The sequence below is a fragment of the Pleurodeles waltl genome, chromosome 11 (assembly GCF_031143425.1).
Source record: "Pleurodeles waltl isolate 20211129_DDA chromosome 11, aPleWal1.hap1.20221129, whole genome shotgun sequence".
NCBI lineage: Eukaryota > Metazoa > Chordata > Amphibia > Caudata > Salamandridae > Pleurodeles > Pleurodeles waltl.
In genome coordinates, this window is record NC_090450.1 from 159,782,269 (window position 1) to 159,803,128 (window position 20,860).

Genomic DNA, 20,860 nt, shown 5'->3' on the forward strand with positions numbered 1-20,860 from the left:
AACACAACGTGGACACATCAAATTCTTTCACAGAAAACAGAGGTGTTTTTTACAAAGTGCCTACCTGTGGATTTTGGCCTCTAGCTCAGTCGGCCCCTTGTGAAACCTAGCACACCAGTGCATTTTTGAAAACTAGACACCTAGGGAAATCCAAGATGGGGTGACTTGTGGGGATCTGACCAGGTTCTGTTACCAAGAATCCTTTGCAAACCTCAAAATTTGACCAAAAAAACACCTTTTTCTCTCATTTCGGTGATAGAAAGTTCTGGAATCTGAGAGGAGCCACAAATTTCCTTCCACCCAGCGTTCCCCCAACTCTCCTGATAAAAATGGTACCTCACTTGTGTGGGTAGGCCTAGCACCCACAAAAGGAAATGGCTCAAAACACAACGTGGACACATCACATTTTTTCTCAGAAAACAGAGGTGTTTTTTGCAAAGTGCCTACCTGTTTATTTTGGCCTCTAGCTCAGTCGGCACCTGGGGAAACCTAGCAAACCAGCACATTTTTGAAACCTAGACACCTAGGAGAATCCAAGATGGGGTGACTTGTGAGGATCAGACCAGGTTCTGTTACACAGAATCCTTAGCAAACCTCAAAATGTGACCATAAAAACACTTTTTCATTCATTTCCGTGACAGAAAGTTCTGGAATCTGAGCGGAGCCACAAATTTCCTTCCACCCAGTGTTCCCTCAAGTCTCCCAGTAAAAATGGTACCTCACTTGTGTGGGTAGGCCTAGCGCCCACAAAATAAAATGGCCCAAAACACAACGTGGCCACATCACATTTTTTCACAGAAAACAGAGGTGTTTTTTACAAAGTGCCTATCTGTGGATTTTGGCCTCTAGCTCAGCCGGCACCTGGGGAAACCTAGCAAACCAGCGCATTTTTGAAAACTAGTCACCTAGGGGAATCCAAGATGGGGTGACTTGTGGGGCTCTGACCAGGTTCTGTTACCCAGAATCCTTTGCAAACCTCAAAATTTTACCAAAAAAACACCTTTTCCTCTCATTTCGGTCACAGAAAGTTATGGAATCTGAGAGGAGCCACAAATTTCCTTCCACCCAGCATTCCCCCCAGTTTCCCGATGAAAATGGTACCTCACTTGTGTGGGTAGGCCTAGCGCCCACGAAAGGAAATGGCCCAAAACACAACGTGGACACATCAAATCTTTTCACAGAAAATATAGGTGTTTTTTGTAAAGTGCCTACCTGTGGATTTTGGCCTCTAGCTCAGTCGGTCCCTTGTGAAATCTAGCAAACCAGCACATTTTTGAAAACTAGACACCTAGGGGAATCCAAGATGGGGTGACTTGTGGGGATCTGACCAGGTTCTGTTACGCAGAACCCTTTGCAAACCTCAAAATTTGACTAAAAAAACACCTTTTCCTCTCATTTCGGTCACAGAAAGTTCTGGAATCTGAGAGGAGCCACAAATTTCCTTCCACCTAGCGCTCCCCTAAGTCTCCCGATAAAATGGTACCTCACTTGTGTGGGTAGACTTAGCGCCCACTAAAGGAAATGGCCCAAAGCACAACATGGACACATCACATTTTTTCACAGAAAACAGAGGTGTGGATTTTGGCCTCTAGCTCAGCCGGAACCTGGGACAACCTAGCAAACCAGCGCATTTCTGAAAACTAGACACCGAGGGGAATCCAAGATGGGGTGACTTGTGGGGCTCTGACCAGGTTCTGTTACCCAGAATCCTTTGCAAACCTCAAAATTTGACCAAAACAAAACCTTTTCCTCTCATTTCGGTGACAGAAAGTTCTGGAATCTGAGAGGAGCCACAAATTTCCTTCCACCCAGTGTTCCCCCAAGCCTCCCAATAAAAATGGTACCTCACTTGTGAGGGTAGGCCTAGCACCCACAAAAGGAAATGGCTCAAAACCCAACGTGGACACATCACATTTTTTCACAGAAAACAGAGGTGTTTTTTGCAAAGTGCCTACCTGTTTATTTTGGCCTCTAGCTCAGTCGGCACCTGGGGAAACCTAGCAAACCAGCACATTTTTGAAACCTAGACACCTAGGGGAATCCAAGATGGGGTGACTTGTGGGGATCTGACCAGGTTCTGTTACACAGAATCCTTAGCAAACCTCAAAATGTGACCATAAAAACACTTTTTCCTCTCATTTCCGTGACAGAAAGTTCTGGAATCTGAGCGGAGCCACAAATTTCCTTCCACCCAGTGTTCCCTCAAGTCTCCCAGTAAAAATGGTACCTCACTTGTGTGGGTAGGCCTAGCGCCCACGAAATAAAATGGCCCAAAACACAACGTGGCCACATCACATTTTTTCACAGAAAACAGAGGTGTTTTTTACAAAGTGCCTACCTGTGGATTTTGGCCTTTAGCTCAGCCGGCACCTGGGGAAACCTAGCAAACCAGCGCATTTTTGAAAACTAGTGACCTAGGGGAATCCAAGATGGGGTGACTTGTGGGGCTCTGACCAGGTTCTGTTACCCAGAATCCTTTGCAAACCTCAAAATTTGACCAAAAAAACACCTTTTCCTCTCATTTCGGTCACAGAAAGTTATGGAATCTGAGAGGAGCCACAAATTTCCTTCCACCCAGCATTCCCCCCAGTTTCCCGATAAAAATGGTACCTCACTTGTGTGGGTAGGACTAGCGCCCACAAAAGGAAATGGCCCAAAACACAACGTGGACACATCAAATTTTTTCACAGAAAATAGAGGTGTTTTTTGTAAAGTGCCTACCTGTGGATTTTGGCCTCTAGCTCAGTCGGTCCCTTGTGAAATCTAGCAAACCCGCACATTTTTGAAAACTAGACACCTAGGGGAATCCAAGATGGGGTGACTTGTGGGGATCTGACCAGGTTCTGTTACGCAGAACCCTTTGCAAACCTCAAAATTTGACTAAAAAAACACCTTTTCCTCTCATTTCGGTCACAGAAAGTTCTGGAATCTGAGAGGAGCTACAAATTTCCTTCCACCTAGCGCTCCCCCAAGTCTCCCGATAAAATGGTACCTCACTTGTGTGGGTAGACTTAGCGCCCACGAAAGGAAATGGCCCAAAATACAACGTGGACACTTCACAGTTTTTCACAGAAAACAGAGGTGTGGATTTTGGCCTCTAGCTCAGCCGGCACCTGGGACAACCTAGCAAACCAGCGCATTTCTGAAAACTAGACACCGAGGGGAATCCAAGATGGAGTGACTTGTGGGGCTCTGACCAGGTTCTGTTACACAGAATCCTTTGCAAACCTCAAAATTTGACCAAAACAAAACCTTTTCCTCTCATTTCGGTGACAGAAAGTTCTGGAATATGAGAGGAGCCACAAATGTCCTTCCACCCAGTGTTCCCCCAAGCCTCCCAATAAAAATGGTACCTCACTTGTGTGGGAAGGCCTAGCGCCCACGAAAGGAAATGGCCCAAAATACAACGTGGACACATCACATTTTTTCACAGAAAACAGAGGTGTTTTTTACAAAGTGCCTACCTGTGGATTTTGGCCTCTAGCTCAGCAAGCACCTGGGGAAAACTAGCAAACCAGCGCATTTTTGAAAACTAGTCACCTAGGGGATTCCAAGATGGTGTGACTTGTGGGGCTCTGACCAGGTTCTGTTACCCAGAATCTTTTGCAAACCTCAAAATTTGACCAAAACAAAACCTTTTCCTCTCATTTCGGTGACAGAAAGTTCTGGAATCTGAGAGGAGCCACAAATTTCCTTCCACCCAGCGTTTCCCCAAGCCTCCTAATAAAAATGGTACCTCACTTGTGTGGGTAGGCCTAGCGCCCACGAAAGAAAATGGCCCAAAACACAACGTGGCCGCATCACATTTTTTCACAGAAAACAGAGGTGTTTTTTACAAAGTGCCTACCTGTGGATTTTGGCCTCTAGCTAAGCCGGCACCTGGGGAAACCTAGCAAACCAGCACATTTTTGAAAACTAGACACCTAGGGGAATCCAGGATGGGGTGCCTTGTGGGGCTCTGACCAGGTTCTGATACCCAGAATCCTTTGCAAACCTCAAAATTTGACCAAAAAAACACCTTTTCCTCTCATTTCGGTCACAGAAAGTTTTGGAATCTGAGAGGAGCAACAAATTTCCTTCCATCCAGCGTTCCCGGAAGTCTCCTGATAAATTAGGTACCTCACTTGTGTGGGTACACTTAGCGCCCACAAAAGGAAATGGCCCAAAACACAATATAGACACATCACATTTTTTCAAAGAAAACAGTGGTGTTTTTTACAAAGTGCCTACCTGTGGATTGTGGCCTCTAGCTCAGCCGGCACGTGTGGAAACCTAGCAAACCAGCACATTTCTGAAAACTAGACACCTAGGGGAATCCAAGATGGGGTGACTTGTGGGGCTCTGACCAGCTTCTGTTACCCAGAATTCTTTGCAAACCTCAAAATTTCACTAAAAAAACACCTTTTCCTCTCATTTCGGTGACAGAAAGTTCTGGAATCTGAGAGGAGACACACATTTCCTTCCACTCAGCGTTCCCCCCAGTCTCCTGATAAAAATGGTATCTCACTTGTGTGGGTAGGCCTAACGACCACGAAAGGAAATGGCCCAAAACACAACGTGGACACATCAAATTCTTTCACAGAAAACAGAGGTGTTTTTTACAAAGTGCCTACCTGTGGATTTTGGCCTCTAGCTCAGTCGGCCCCTTGTGAAACCTAGCAAACCAGCATATTTTTGAAAACTAGACACCTAGGGGAATCCAAGATGGGGTGACTTGTGGGACCTGACCAGGTTCTGCTACCCAGAATCCTTTACAAACCTCAAAATTTGACCAAAAAAACACTTTTTCCTCTCATTTCGGTGACAAAAAGTTCTGCAATCTGAGAGGAGTCACAAATTTCCTTCCACCCAGTGTTCCCCCAAGTCTCCCAATAAAAATGGTACCTCACTTGTGTGGGTAGGCCTAACGACCACGAAAGGAAATGGCCCAAAACACAACGTGTAGACATCACATTTTTTCACAGAAAACAGAGGTGTTTTTTACAAAGTGCCTACCTGTAGATTTTGGCCTCTAGCTCAGCCGGCACATGGGACAACTTAGCAAACCAGTGCATTTCTGAAAACTAGACACCTAGTGGAATCCAAGATGGGGTGACTTGTGGGGCTCTGACCAGGTTCTGTTACCCAGAATCCTTTGCAAACCTCTAAATTTGACACAAAAAAACCTTTTCCTCTCATTTCGGTGATAGAAAGTTCTGGAATCTGAGAGGAGCCATAAATTTCCTTCCACCCAGTGTTTCCCCAAGTCTCCCGATAAAAATGGTACCTCACTTGTGTAGGTAGGCCTAGCGCCCACGAAAGAAAATGGCCCAAAACACAACGTGGCCACATCCCATTTTTTCACAGAAAACAGAGGTGTTTATTTACAAAGTGCCTACCTGTGGATTTTGGCCTCTAGCTCAGTCGGCACCTTGGGAAACCTAGCAAACCAGCGCATTTTTGAAAACTAGTCACCTAGGGGATTCCAAGATGGTGTGACTTGTGGGGCTCTGACCAGGTTCTGTTACCCAGAATCTTTTGCAAACCTCAAAATTTGACCAAAACAAAACCTTTTCCTCTCATTTCGGTGACAGAAAGTTCTGGAATCTGAGAGGAGCCACAAATTTCCTTCCACCCAGCGTTTCCCCAAGCCTCCTAATAAAAATGGTACCTCACTTGTGTGGGTAGGCCTAGCGCCCACGAAAGAAAATGGCCCAAAACACAACGTGGCCGCATCACATTTTTTCACAGAAAACAGAGGTGTTTTTTACAAAGTGCCTACCTGTGGATTTTGGCCTCTAGCTAAGCCGGCACCTGGGGAAACCTAGCAAACCAGCACATTTTTGAAAACTAGACACCTAGGGGAATCCAGGATGGGGTGCCTTGTGGGGCTCTGACCAGGTTCTGATACCCAGAATCCTTTGCAAACCTCAAAATTTGACCAAAAAAACACCTTTTCCTCTCATTTCGGTCACAGAAAGTTTTGGAATCTGAGAGGAGCAACAAATTTCCTTCCATCCAGCGTTCCCGGAAGTCTCCTGATAAATTAGGTACCTCACTTGTGTGGGTACACTTAGCGCCCACAAAAGGAAATGGCCCAAAACACAATATAGACACATCACATTTTTTCAAAGAAAACAGTGGTGTTTTTTACAAAGTGCCTACCTGTGGATTGTGGCCTCTAGCTCAGCCGGCACGTGTGGAAACCTAGCAAACCAGCACATTTCTGAAAACTAGACACCTAGGGGAATCCAAGATGGGGTGACTTGTGGGGCTCTGACCAGCTTCTGTTACCCAGAATTCTTTGCAAACCTCAAAATTTCACTAAAAAAACACCTTTTCCTCTCATTTCGGTGACAGAAAGTTCTGGAATCTGAGAGGAGACACACATTTCCTTCCACTCAGCGTTCCCCCCAGTCTCCTGATAAAAATGGTATCTCACTTGTGTGGGTAGGCCTAACGACCACGAAAGGAAATGGCCCAAAACACAACGTGGACACATCAAATTCTTTCACAGAAAACAGAGGTGTTTTTTACAAAGTGCCTACCTGTGGATTTTGGCCTCTAGCTCAGTCGGCCCCTTGTGAAACCTAGCAAACCAGCATATTTTTGAAAACTAGACACCTAGGGGAATCCAAGATGGGGTGACTTGTGGGACCTGACCAGGTTCTGCTACCCAGAATCCTTTACAAACCTCAAAATTTGACCAAAAAAACACTTTTTCCTCTCATTTCGGTGACAAAAAGTTCTGCAATCTGAGAGGAGTCACAAATTTCCTTCCACCCAGTGTTCCCCCAAGTCTCCCAATAAAAATGGTACCTCACTTGTGTGGGTAGGCCTAACGACCACGAAAGGAAATGGCCCAAAACACAACGTGTAGACATCACATTTTTTCACAGAAAACAGAGGTGTTTTTTACAAAGTGCCTACCTGTAGATTTTGGCCTCTAGCTCAGCCGGCACATGGGACAACTTAGCAAACCAGTGCATTTCTGAAAACTAGACACCTAGTGGAATCCAAGATGGGGTGACTTGTGGGGCTCTGACCAGGTTCTGTTACCCAGAATCCTTTGCAAACCTCTAAATTTGACACAAAAAAACCTTTTCCTCTCATTTCGGTGATAGAAAGTTCTGGAATCTGAGAGGAGCCATAAATTTCCTTCCACCCAGTGTTTCCCCAAGTCTCCCGATAAAAATGGTACCTCACTTGTGTAGGTAGGCCTAGCGCCCACGAAAGAAAATGGCCCAAAACACAACGTGGCCACATCCCATTTTTTCACAGAAAACAGAGGTGTTTATTTACAAAGTGCCTACCTGTGGATTTTGGCCTCTAGCTCAGTCGGCACCTTGGGAAACCTAGCAAACCAGCACATTTTTAAAACCTAGACACCTAGGGGATTCCTAGATGGGGTGACTAGTGGGGATCTGACCAGGTTCTGTTACACAGAATCCTTTGCAAACCTCAAAATTCGACCATAAAAACACTTTTTCCTCTCATTTCGGTGACAGAAAGTTCTGGAATCTGAGCGGAGCCACAAATTTCCTTCCACCCAGTGTTCCCCCAAGTCTCCCAATAAAAATGGTACCTCACTTGTGTGGGTAGGACTAGCGCCCACGGAAGAAAATGGCCCAAAACACAATGTGGCCACATAACATTTTTTCACAGAAAACAGAGGTGTTTTTTACAAAGTGCCTACCTGTGGATTTTGGCCTCTAGCTCAGCCGGCACCTGGGGAAACCTAGCAAACCAGCGAATTTTTTAAAACTAGACACCTATGGGAATCCAAGATGGGGTGACTTGTGGGGCTCTGACCAGGTTCTGTTACCCAGAATCCTTTGTAAACCTCAAAATTTGACCAAAAAAACACCTTTTCCCCTCATTTCGGTCACAGAAAGTTCTGAAATCTGAGAGGAGCCAAAAATTTCCTTCCACCCAGCGTTCCCCCCAGTCTCCCGATAAAAATGGTACCTCACTTGTGTGGGTAGGCCTAGCGCCCTCGAAAGGAAATGGCCCAAAACACAACGTGGACCCATCATTTTTTTCACAGAAAACAGAGGTGTTTTTTGCAAAGTGCCTACCTGTGGATTTTGGCCTCTAGCTCAGTCTGCCCCTTGTGAAATCTAGCAAACCAGTACATTTTGGAAAACTAGACACCTAGGGGAATCCAAGATGGGGTGACTTGTGGGGATCTGACCAGGTTCTGTTACGCAGAATCCTTTGCAAACCTCAAAATTTGACCAAAAAAACACCTTTTCCTCTCATTTCGGTGACAGAAAGTTCTGCAATCTGAGAGGAGCCACAAATTTCCTTCCACCCAGTGTTCCCCCAAGTCTCCCAATAAAAATGGTACCTCACTTGTGTGGATAGGCCTAGCGCCCACGAAAGGAAATGGCCCAAAACACAACATGGACACATCACATTTTTTCACAGAAAACAAAGGTGTGGATTTTGGCCTCTAGCTCAGCCGGCACGTGGGACAACCTAGCAAACCAGCACATTTTTGAAAACTAGACACCTAGAGGAATCCAGGATGGGGTGACTTGTGGGGCTCTGACAAGGTTCTGTTACCCAGAATCCTTTGCAAACCTCAAAATTTGACCAAAAAAACACCTTTTCCTCTCATTTCGGTCACAGAAAGTTTTGGAATCTGAGAGGAGCCACAAATGTCCTTTCACCCAGCGTTCCCGGAAGTCTCCCGATAAATATGGTACCTCACTTATGTGGGTAGACCTAGCGCCCACAAAAGGAAATGGCCCAAAACACAACATAGACACATCACATTTTTTCACATAAAACAGTGGTGTTTTTTACAAAGTGCCTACCTGTGGATTTTGGCCTCTAGCTCAGCCGGCACCTGGGGAAACCTAGCAAACCAGCGCATTTTTGAAAACTAGACACCTAGGGGAATCCAAGATGGGGTGACTTGTGGGGCTCTGACCAGGTTCTGTTACCCAGAATCCTTTGCAAACCTCAAAATTTGACCAAAAAAACACTTTTTCCTCCCATTTCGGTGACAAAAAGTTCTGCAATCTGAGAGGAGCCACAAATATCCTTCCACCCAGTGTTCCCCCAAGTCTCCCAATAAAAATGGTACCTCACTTGTGTGGGTAGGCCTAGCGCCAACGAAAGGGAATGGCCCAAAACACAACATGGACACATCACATTTTTTCACAGAAAACAGAGGTGTGGATTTTGGCCTCTAGCTCAGCCGGCACCTGGGACAACCTAGCAAACCAGCGCATTTCTGAAAACTAGACACCTAGTGGAATCCAAGATGGGGTGACTTGTGGGGCTCTGACCAGGTTCTGTTACCCAGAATCCTTAGCAAACCTCAAAATTTGACACAAAAAAAAGCCTTTTCCTCTCATTTCGGTGATAGAAAGTTCTGGAATCTGAGAGGAGCCATAAATTTCCTTCCACCCAGCGTTTCCCCAGTCTCCCGATAAAAATGGTGCCTCACTTGTGTGGGTTGGCCTAGCGCCCACAAAAGAAAATGGCCCGAAACACAACGTGGCCACATCACATTTTTTCACAGAAAACAGAGGTGTTTTTTACAAAGTGCCTACCTGTGGATTTTGGCCTCTAGCTCAGTCGGCACCTGGGGAAACCTAGCAAACCAGCACATTTTTGAAACCTAGACACCTAGGGGAATCCAAGATGGGGTGACTTGTGGGGATCTCACCAGGTTCTGTTACACAGAATCCTTTGCAAACCTCAAAATTAGACCAAAAAAACACATTTTCCTCTCATTTCGGTCACAGAAAGTTCTGGAATCTGAGCGGAGCCACAAATTTCCTTCCACCCAGTGTTCCCCCAAGTCTCCCAATAAAAATGGTACCTCACTTGTGTGGGTAGGCCTAGCGCCCACGAAAGGAAATGGCCCAAAACACAACATGGACACATCACATTTTTTCACAGAAAAGAGGTGTGGATTTTGGCCTCTAGCTCAGCCGGCACCTGGGACAACCTAGCAAACCAGCACATTTCTGAAAACTAGACACCTAGGGGAATCCAAGATGGGGTGACTTGTGGGGCTCTGACCAGCTTCTGTTACCCAGAATTCTTTGCAAACCTCAAAATTTGACTAAAAAAACACCTTTTCCTCTCATTTCGGTGACAGAAAGTTCTGGAATCTGAGAGGAGACACACATTTCCTTCCACTCAGCGTTCCCCCCAGTCTCCTGATAAAAATGGTATCTCACTTGTGTGGGTAGGCCTAGCGCCCACGAAAGGAAATGGCCCAAAACACAACGTGGACACATCAAATTCTTTCACAGAAAACAGAGGTGTTTTTTACAAAGTGCCTACCTGTGGATTTTGGCCTCTAGCTCAGTCGGCCCCTTGTGAAACCTAGCAAACCAGCATATTTTTGAAAACTAGACACCTAGGGGAATCCAAGATGGGGTGACTTGTGGGACCTGACCAGGTTCTGCTACCCAGAATCCTTTACAAACCTCAAAATTTGACCAAAAAAACACTTTTTCCTCTCATTTCGGTGACAAAAAGTTCTGCAATCTGAGAGGAGTCACAAATTTCCTTCCACCCAGTGTTCCCCCAAGTCTCCCAATAAAAATGGTACCTCACTTGTGTGGGTAGGCCTAACGACCACGAAAGGAAATGGCCCAAAACACAACGTGTAGACATCACATTTTTTCACAGAAAACAGAGGTGTTTTTTACAAAGTGCCTACCTGTAGATTTTGGCCTCTAGCTCAGCCGGCACCTGGGACAACCTAGCAAACCAGTGCATTTCTGAAAACTAGACACCTAGTGGAATCCAAGATGGGGTGACTTGTGGGGCTCTGACCAGGTTCTGTTACCCAGAATCCTTTGCAAACCTCTAAATTTGACACAAAAAAAACCTTTTCCTCTCATTTCGGTGATAGAAAGTTCTGGAATCTGAGAGGAGCCATAAATTTCCTTCCACCCAGTGTTTCCCCAAATCTCCCGATAAAAATGGTACCTCACTTGTGTAGGTAGGCCTAGCGCCCACGAAAGAAAATGGCCCAAAACACAACGTGGCCACATCCCATTTTTTCACAGAAAACAGAGGTGTTTTTTTACAAAGTGCCTACCTGTGGATTTTGGCCTCTAGCTCAGTCGGCACCTTGGGAAACCTAGCAAACCAGCACATTTTTAAAACCTAGACACCTAGGGGATTCCTAGATGGGGTGACTAGTGGGGATCTGACCAGGTTCTGTTACACAGAATCCTTTGCAAACCTCAAAATTCGACCATAAAAACACTTTTTCCTCTCATTTCGGTGACAGAAAGTTCTGGAATCTGAGCGGAGCCACAAATTTCCTTCCACCCAGTGTTCCCCCAAGTCTCCCAATAAAAATGGTACCTCACTTGTGTGGGTAGGACTAGCGCCCACGGAAGAAAATGGCCCAAAACACAATGTGGCCACATAACATTTTTTCACAGAAAACAGAGGTGTTTTTTACAAAGTGCCTACCTGTGGATTTTGGCCTCTAGCTCAGCCGGCACCTGGGGAAACCTAGCAAACCAGTGAATTTTTTAAAACTAGACACCTATGGGAATCCAAGATGGGGTGACTTGTGGGGCTCTGACCAGGTTCTGTTACCCAGAATCCTTTGTAAACCTCAAAATTTGACCAAAAAAACACCTTTTACCCTCATTTCGGTCACAGAAAGTTCTGAAATCTGAGAGGAGCCACAAATTTCCTTCCACCCAGCGTTCCCCCCAGTCTCCCGATAAAAATGGTACCTCACTTGTGTGGGTAGGCCTAGCGCCCTCGAAAGGAAATGGCCCAAAACACAACGTGGACCCATCATTTTTTTTCACAGAAAACAGAGGTGTTTTTTGCAAAGTGCCTACCTGTGGATTTTGGCCTCTAGCTCAGTCTGCCCCTTGTGAAATCTAGCAAACCAGTACATTTTGGAAAACTAGACACCTAGGGGAATCCAAGATGGGGTGACTTGTGGGGATCTGACCAGGTTCTGTTACGCAGAATCCTTTGCAAACCTCAAAATTTTACCAAAAAAACACCTTTTCCTCTCATTTCGGTGACAGAAAGTTCTGCAATCTGAGAGGAGCCACAAATTTCCTTCCACCCAGTGTTCCCCCAAGTCTCCCAATAAAAATGGTACCTCACTTGTGTGGATAGGCCTAGCGCCCACGAAAGGAAATGGCCCAAAACACAACATGGACACATCACATTTTTTCACAGAAAACAAAGGTGTGGATTTTGGCCTCTAGCTCAGCCGGCACGTGGGACAACCTAGCAAACCAGCGCATTTTTGAAAACTAGACACCTAGGGGAATCCAAGATGGGGTGACTTGTGGGGCTCTGACCAGGTTCTGTTACCCAGAATCCTTTGCAAACCTCAAAATTTGACCAAAAAAACACTTTTTCCTCCCATTTCGGTGACAAAAAGTTCTGCAATCTGAGAGGAGCCACAAATATCCTTCCACCCAGTGTTCCCCCAAGTCTCCCAATAAAAATGGTACCTCACTTGTGTGGGTAGGCCTAGCGCCCACGAAAGGGAATGGCCCAAAACACAACATGGACACATCACATTTTTTCACAGAAAACAGAGGTGTGGATTTTGGCCTCTAGCTCAGCCGGCACCTGGGACAACCTAGCAAACCAGCGCATTTCTGAAAACTAGACACCTAGTGGAATCCAAGATGGGGTGACTTGTGGGGCTCTGACCAGGTTCTGTTACCCAGAATCCTTAGCAAACCTCAAAATTTGACACAAAAAAAGCCTTTTCCTCTCATTTCGGTGACAGAAAGTTCTGGAGTCTGAGAGGAGCCATAAATTTCCTTCCACCCAGCGTTTCCCCAGTCTCCCGATAAAAATGGTGCCTCACTTGTGTGGGTTGGCCTAGCGCCCACAAAAGAAAATGGCCCGAAACACAACGTGGCCACATCACATTTTTTCACAGAAAACAGAGGTGTTTTTTACAAAGTGCCTACCTGTGGATTTTGGCCTCTAGCTCAGTCGGCACCTGGGGAAACCTAGCAAACCAGCACATTTTTGAAACCTAGACACCTAGGGGAATCCAAGATGGGGTGACTTGTGGGGATCTCACCAGGTTCTGTTACACAGAATCCTTTGCAAACTTCAAAATTAGACCAAAAAACACATTTTCCTCTCATTTCGGTCACAGAAAGTTCTGGAATCTGAGCGGAGCCACAAATTTCCTTCCACCCAGTGTTCCCCCAAGTCTCCCAATAAAAATGGTACCTCACTTGTGTGGGTAGGCCTAGCGCCCACGAAAGGAAATGGCCCAAAACACAACATGGACACATCACATTTTTTCACAGAAAACAGAGGTGTGGATTTTGGCCTCTAGCTCAGCCGGCACCTGGGACAACCTAGCAAACCAGCACATTTTTTAAATCTAGACACCTAGGGAAATTCAGGATGGGGTGACTTGTGGGGCTCTGACCAGCTTCTGTTACCCAGAATCCTTAGCAAACCTCAGAATTTGACACAAAAAAACCTTTTCCTCTCATTTCGGTAACAGAAAGTTCTGGAATCTGAGAGGAGCCATAAATTTCCTTCCAGCCAGCGTTTCCCCAAGTCTCCCGATAAAAATGGTACCTCACTTGTGTGGGTTGCCTAGCACCCACGAAAGAAAATGGCCCAAAACACAACGTGGCCACATCACATCTTTTCACAGAAAACAGAGGTGTTTTTTACAAAGTGCCTACCTGTGGATTTTGGCCTCTAGCTCAGTCGGCACCTGGGGAAACCTAGCAAACCAGCACATTTTTGAAACCTAGACACCTAGGGGAATCCAAGATGGGGTGACTTGTGGGGATCTCACCAGGTTCTGTTACACAGAATCCTTTGCAAACCTCAAAATTAGACCATAAAAACACTTTTTCCTCTCATTTCGGTGACAGAAAGTTCTGAAATCTGAGCGGAGCCACACATTTCCTTCCACCCAGTGTTCCCCCAAGTCTCCCAATAAAAATGGTACCTCACTTGTGTGGGTAGGCCTAGCGCCCACGAAAGGAAATGGCCCAAAACACAATGTGGAAACATCACATTTTTTCACAGAAAACAGAGGTGTTTTTTGCAAAGTGCCTACCTGTGGATTTTGGCCTCCAGCTCAGTCTGCCCCGTGTGAAATCTAGCAAACCAGCACATTTTTTAAAAATAGACACCTAGTGGAATCCAAGATGGGGTGACTTGTGGGGCTCTGACCAGGTTCTGTTACCCAGAATCCTTAGCAAACCTCAAAATTTGACATAAAAAAAAAATGTTCCTCTCATTTCGGTGACAGAAAGTTCTGGAATCTGAGAGGAGATATAAATTTCCTTCCACCCAGCGTTTCCCCAAGTCTCCCGATAAAAATGGTACCTCACTTGTGTGGGTTGGCCTAGCGCCCACGAAAGAAAATGGCCCAAAACACAAAGGGGCCACATCACATTTTTTCACAGAACACAGAGGTGTTTTTTACAAAGTGCCTACCTGTGGATTTTGGCCTCTAGCTCAGTCGGCACCTGGGGAAACCTAGCAAACCAGCGCATTTCTGAAAACTAGACACCTAGTGGAATCCAAGATGGGGTGACTTGTGGGGCTCTGACCAGGTTCTGTTACCCAGAATCCTTAGCAAACCTCAGAATTTGACTCAAAAAAACCTTTTCCTCTCATTTCGGTGACAGAAAGTTCTGGAATCTGAGAGGAGCCATAAATTTCCTTCCAGCCAGCGTTTCCCAAGTCTCCCGATAAAAATGGTACCTCACTTGTGTGGGTTGGCCTAGCACCCACGAAAGAAAATGGCCCAAAACACAACGTGGCCACATCACATCTTTTCACAGAAAACAGAGGTGTTTTTTTACAAAGTGCCTACGTGTGGATTTTGGCCTCTAGCTCAGTCGGCTCCTGGGGAAACCTAGCAAACCAGCAAATTTTTGAAACCTAGACACCTAGGGGAATCCAAGATGGGGTGACTTGTGGGGATCTCACCAGGTTCTGTTACACAGAATCCTTTGCAAACCTCAAAATTAGACCATAAAAACACTTTTTCCTCTCATTTCGGTGACAGAAAGTTCTGGAATCTGAGCGGAGCCACAAATTTCCTTCCACTCAGTGTTCCCCCAAGTCTCCCAATAAAAATGGTACCTCACTTGTGTGGGTAGGCCTAGCGCCCACGAAAGGAAATGGCCCAAAACACAACATGGACACATCACATTTTTTCACAGAAAACAGAGGTGTGGAGTTTGGCCTCTAGCTCAGCCGGCACCTGGGACGACCTAGCAAACCAGCACATTTTTGAAATCTAGACACCTAGGGAAATTTAGGATGGGGTGACTTGTGGGGCTCTGACCAGCTTCTGTTGCACAGAATCCTTTGCAAACCTCAAAATTTTACCAAAAAAACACCTTTTCCTCGCATTTCGGTCACAGAAAGTTTTGGAATCTGAGAGGAGCCACAAATTTCCTTCCACCCAGCGTTCCCGGAAGTCTCCCGATAAATATGGTACCTCACTTGTGTGAGTAGACCTAGCGCCCACAAAAGGAAATGGCCCAAAACACAACATGGACACATCACATTTTTTCACAGAAAACAGTGGTGTTTTTTACAAAGTGCCTACCTGTGGATTTTGGCCTCTAGCTCAGTCGGCCCCTTGGGAAACCTAGCAAACCAGCACATTTTTGAAAACTAGACACCTAGGGGAATCCAAGATCGGGTGACTTGTGGGATCTGACCAGGTTCTGTTCCCCAGAATCCTTTGCAAACCTCAAAATTTGACCAAAAAAACACTTTTTCCTCTCATTTCGGTGACAAATAGTTCTGCAATCTGAGAGGAGCCACAAATATCCTTCCACCCAGTGTTCCCCCAAGTCTCCCAATAAAAATGGAACCTCACTCGTGTGGGGAGGCCTAGCGCCCACGAAAGGGAATGGCCCAAAACACAACGTGGACATATCAAATTTTTTCACAGAAAACAGAGGTGTGGATTTTGGCCTCTAGCTCAGCCGTCACCTGGGACAACCTCGAAAACCAGCGCATTTCTGAAAACTAGACACCTAGTGGAATCCAAGATGGGGTGACTTGAGGGGCTCTGACCAGGCTCTGTTACCCAGAATCCTTGGCAAACCTCAAATTTTGACTCAAAAAAACCCTTTTCCTCTCATTTCGGTGACAGAAAGTTCTGGAATCTGAGAGGAGCCATAAATTTCCTTCCAACCAGCATTTCCCCAAGTCTCCCGATAAAAATGGTACCTCACTTGTGTGGGTTGGCCTAGCGCCCATGAAAGAAAATGGCCCAAAACACAATGTGGCCACATCACATTTTTTCACAGAAAACAGAGGTGTTTTTTACAAAGTGCCTACCTGTGGATTTTGGCCTCTAGCTCAGTCGGCACCTGGGGAAACCTAGCAAACCAGCACATTTTTGAAACCTAGACACCTAGGGGAATCCAAGATGGGGTGACTTGTGGGGATCTCACCAGGTTCTGTTACACAGAATCCTTTGCAAACCTCAAAATTAGACCATAAAAACACTTTTTCCTCTCATTTCGGTGACAGAAAGTTCTGAAATCTGAGCGGAGCCACACATTTCCTTCCACCCAGTGTTCCCCCAAGTCTCCCAATAAAAATGGTACCTCACTTGTGTGGGTAGGCCTAGCGCCTACGAAAGGAAATGGCCCAAAACACAACGTGGAAACATCAAATTTTTTCACAGAAAACAGAGGTGTTTTTTGCAAAGTGCCTACCTGTGGATTTTGGCCTCCAGCTCAGTCTGCCCCGTGTGAAATCTAGCAAACCAGCACATTTTTTAAAAATAGACACCTAGTGGAATTCAAGATGGGCTGACTTGTGGGGCTCTGACCAGGTTCTGTTACCCAGAATCCTTAGCAAACCTCAAAATTTGACATAAAAAAAACATTTTCCTCTCATTTCGGTGACAGAAAGTTCTGGAATCTGAGAGGAGATATAAATTTCCTTCCACCCAGCGTTTCCCCAAGTCTCCCGATAAAAATGGTACCTCACTTGTGTGGGTTGGCCTAGCGCCCATGAAAGAAAATGGCCCAAAACACAAAGGGGCCACATCACATTTTTTCACAGAACACAGAGGTGTTTTTTACAAAGTGCCTACCTGTGGATTTTGGCCTCTAGCTCAGTCGGCACCTGGGGAAACCTAGCAAACCAGCGCATTTCTGAAAACTAGACACCTAGTGGAATCCAAGATGGGGTGACTTGTGGGGCTCTGACCAGGTTCTGTTACCCAGAATCCTTAGCAAACCTCAGAATTTGACTCAAAAAAACCTTTTCCTCTCATTTCGGTGACAGAAAGTTCTGGAATCTGAGAGGAGCCATAAATTTCCTTCCAGCCAGCGTTTCCCCAAGTCTGCCGATAAAAATGGTACCTCACTTGTGTGGGTTGGCCTAGCACCCACGAAAGAAAATGGCCCAAAACACAACGTGGCCACATCACATCTTTTCACAGAAAACAGAGGTGTTTTTTTACAAAGTGCCTTCCTGTGGATTTTGGCCTCTAGCTCAGTCGGCTCCTGGGGAAACCTAGCAAACCAGCACATTTTTTAAACCTAGACACCTAGGGGAATCCAAGATGGGGTGACTTGTGGGGATCTCACCAGGTTCTGTTACACAGAATCCTTTGCAAACCTCAAAATTAGACCATAAAAACACTTTTTCCTCCCATTTCGGTGACAGAAAGTTCTGGAATCTGAGCGGAGCCACAAATTTCCTTCCACTCAGTGTTCCCCCAAGTCTCCCAATAAAAATGGTACCTCACTTGTGTGGGTAGGCCTAGCGCCCACGAAAGGAAATGGCCCAAAACACAACATGGACACATCACATTTTTTCACAGAAAACAGAGGTGTGGAGTTTGGCCTCTAGCTCAGCCGGCACCTGGGACAACCTAGCAAACCAGCACATTTTTGAAATCTAGACACCTAGGGGAATTCAGGATGGGGTGACTTCTGGGGCTCTGACCAGGTTCTGTTACCCAGAATCCTTTGCAAACCTCAAAATTTGACCAAAAAAACACCTTTTCCACTCATTTCGGTCACAGAATTTTTGGAATCTGAGAGGAGCCACAAATTTCCTTCCACCCAGCATTCCCGGAAGTCTCCCGATAAATATGGTACCTCACTTGTGTGGGTAGACCTAGCGCCCACAAAAGGAAATGGCCCAAAACACAACATGGACACATCACATTTTTTCACAGAAAAGAGTGGTGTTTTTTACAAAGTGCCTACCTGTGGATTTTGGCCTCTAGCTCAGTCGGCCCCTTGGGGAACCTAGCAAACCAGCACATTTTTGAAAAATAGACACCTAGGGGAATCCAAGATGGTGTGACTTGTGGGATCTGACCAGGTTCTGTTCCCCAGAATCCTTTGCAAACCTCAAAATGTGACCAAAAAAACACTTTTTCCTCTCATTTCGGTGACAAATAGTTCTGCAATCTGAGAGGAGCCACAAATATCCTTCCACCCAGTGTTCCCCCAAGTCTCCCAATAAAAATGGTACCTCACTTGTGTGGGTAGGCCTAGCGCCCACGAAAGGGAATGGCCCAAAACACAACGTGGACACATCACATTTTTTCACAGAAAACAGAGGTGTGGATTTTGGCCTCTAGCTCAGCCGACACCTGGGACAACCTAGCAAACCAGCGCATTTCTGAAAACTAGACACCTAGTGGAATCCAAGATGGGGTGACTTGTGGGGCTCTGACCAGGTTCTGTTACCCAGAATCCTTAGCAAACCTCAGAATTTGACACAAAAAAACCTTTTCCTCTCATTTCGGTGACAGAAAGTTCTGGAATCTGAGAGGAGCCATAAATTTCCTTCCAGCCAGCGTTTCCCCAAGTCTCCCGATAAAAATGGTACCTCACTTGTGTGGGTTGGCCTAGCACCCACGAAAGAAAATGGCCCAAAACACAACGTGGCCACATCACATCTTTTCACAGAAAACAGAGGTGTTTTTTACAAAGTGCCTACCTGTGGATTTTGGCCTCTAGCTCAGTCGGCACCTGGGGAAACCTAGCAAACCAGCACATTTTTCAAACCTAGACACCTAGGGGAATCCAAGATGGGGTGACTTGTGGGGATCTCACCAGGTTCTGTTACACAGAATCCTTTGCAAACCTCAAAATTAGACCATAAAAACACTTTTTCCTCTCATTTCGGTGACAGAAAGTTCTGAAATCTGAGCGGAGCCACACATTTCCTTCCACCCAGTGTTCCCCCAAGTCTCCCAATAAAAATGGTACCTCACTTGTGTGGGTAGGCCTAGCGCCCACGAAAGGAAATGGCCCAAAACACAATGTGGAAACATCACATTTTTTCACAGAAAACAGAGGTGTTTTTTGCAAAGTGCCTACCTGTGGATTTTGGCCTCCAGCTCAGTCTGCCCCGTGTGAAATCTAGCAAACCAGCACATTTTTTAAAAATAGACACCTAGTGGAATCCAAGATGGGGTGACTTGTGGGGCTCTGACCAGGTTCTGTTACCCAGAATCCTTAGCAAACCTCAAAATTTGACATAAAAAAAACATTTTCCTCTCATTTCGGTGACAGAAAGTTCTGGAATCTGAGAGGAGATATAAATTTCCTTCCACCCAGCGTTTCCCCAAGTCTCCCGATAAAAATGGTACCTCACTTGTGTGGGTTGGCCTAGCGCCCACGAAAGAAAATGGCCCAAAACACAAAGGGGCCACATCACATTTTTTCACAGAACACAGAGGTGTTTTTTACAAAGTGCCTACCTGTGGATTTTGGCCTCTAGCTCAGTCGGCACCTGGGGAAACCTAGCAAACCAGCGCATTTCTGAAAACTAGACACCTAGTGGAATCCAAGATGGGGTGACTTGTGGGGCTCTGACCAGGTTCTGTTACCCAGAATCCTTAGCAAACCTCAGAATTTGACTCAAAAAAACCTTTTCCTCTCATTTCGGTGACAGAAAGTTCTGGAATCTGAGAGGAGCCATAAATTTCCTTCCAGCCAGCGTTTCCCCAAGTCTCCCGATAAAAATTGTACCTCACTTGTGTGGGTTGGCCTAGCACCCACGAAAGAAAATGGCCCAAAACACAACGTGGCCACATCACATCTTTTCACAGAAAACAGAGGTGTTTTTTTACAAAGTGCCTACGTGTGGATTTTGGCCTCTAGCTCAGTCGGCTCCTGGGGAAACCTAGCAAACCAGCAAATTTTTGAAACCTAGACACCTAGGGGAATCCAAGAATGGGTGACTTGTGGGGATCTCACCAGGTTCTGTTACACAGAATCCTTTGCAAACCTCAAAATTAGACCATAAAAACACTTTTTCCTCTCATTTCGGTGACAGAAAGTTCTGGAATCTGAGCGGAGCCACAAATTTCCTTCCACTCAGTGTTCCCCCAAGTCTCCCAATAAAAATGGTACCTCACTTGTGTGGGTAGGCCTAGCGCCCACGAAAGGAAATGGCCCAAAACACAACATGGACACATCACATTTTTTCACAGAAAACAGAGGTGTGGAGTTTGGCCTCTAGCTCAGCCGGCACCTGGGACAACCTAGCAAACCAGCACATTTTTGAAATCTAGACACCTAGGGAAATTCAGGATGGGGTGACTTGTGGGGCTCTGACCAGCTTCTGTTGCACAGAATCCTTTGCAAACCTCAAAATTTCACCAAAAAAACACCTTTTCCTCTCATTTCGGTCACAGAAAGTTTTGGAATCTGAGAGGAGCCACAAATTTCCTTCCACCCAGCGTTCCCGGAAGTCTCCCGATAAATATGGTACCTCACTTGTGTGAGTAGACCTAGCGCCCACAAAAGGAAATGGCCCAAAACACAACATGGACACATCACATTTTTTCACAGAAAACAGTGGTGTTTTTTACAAAGTGCCTACCTGTGGATTTTGGCCTCTAGCTCAGTCGGCCCCT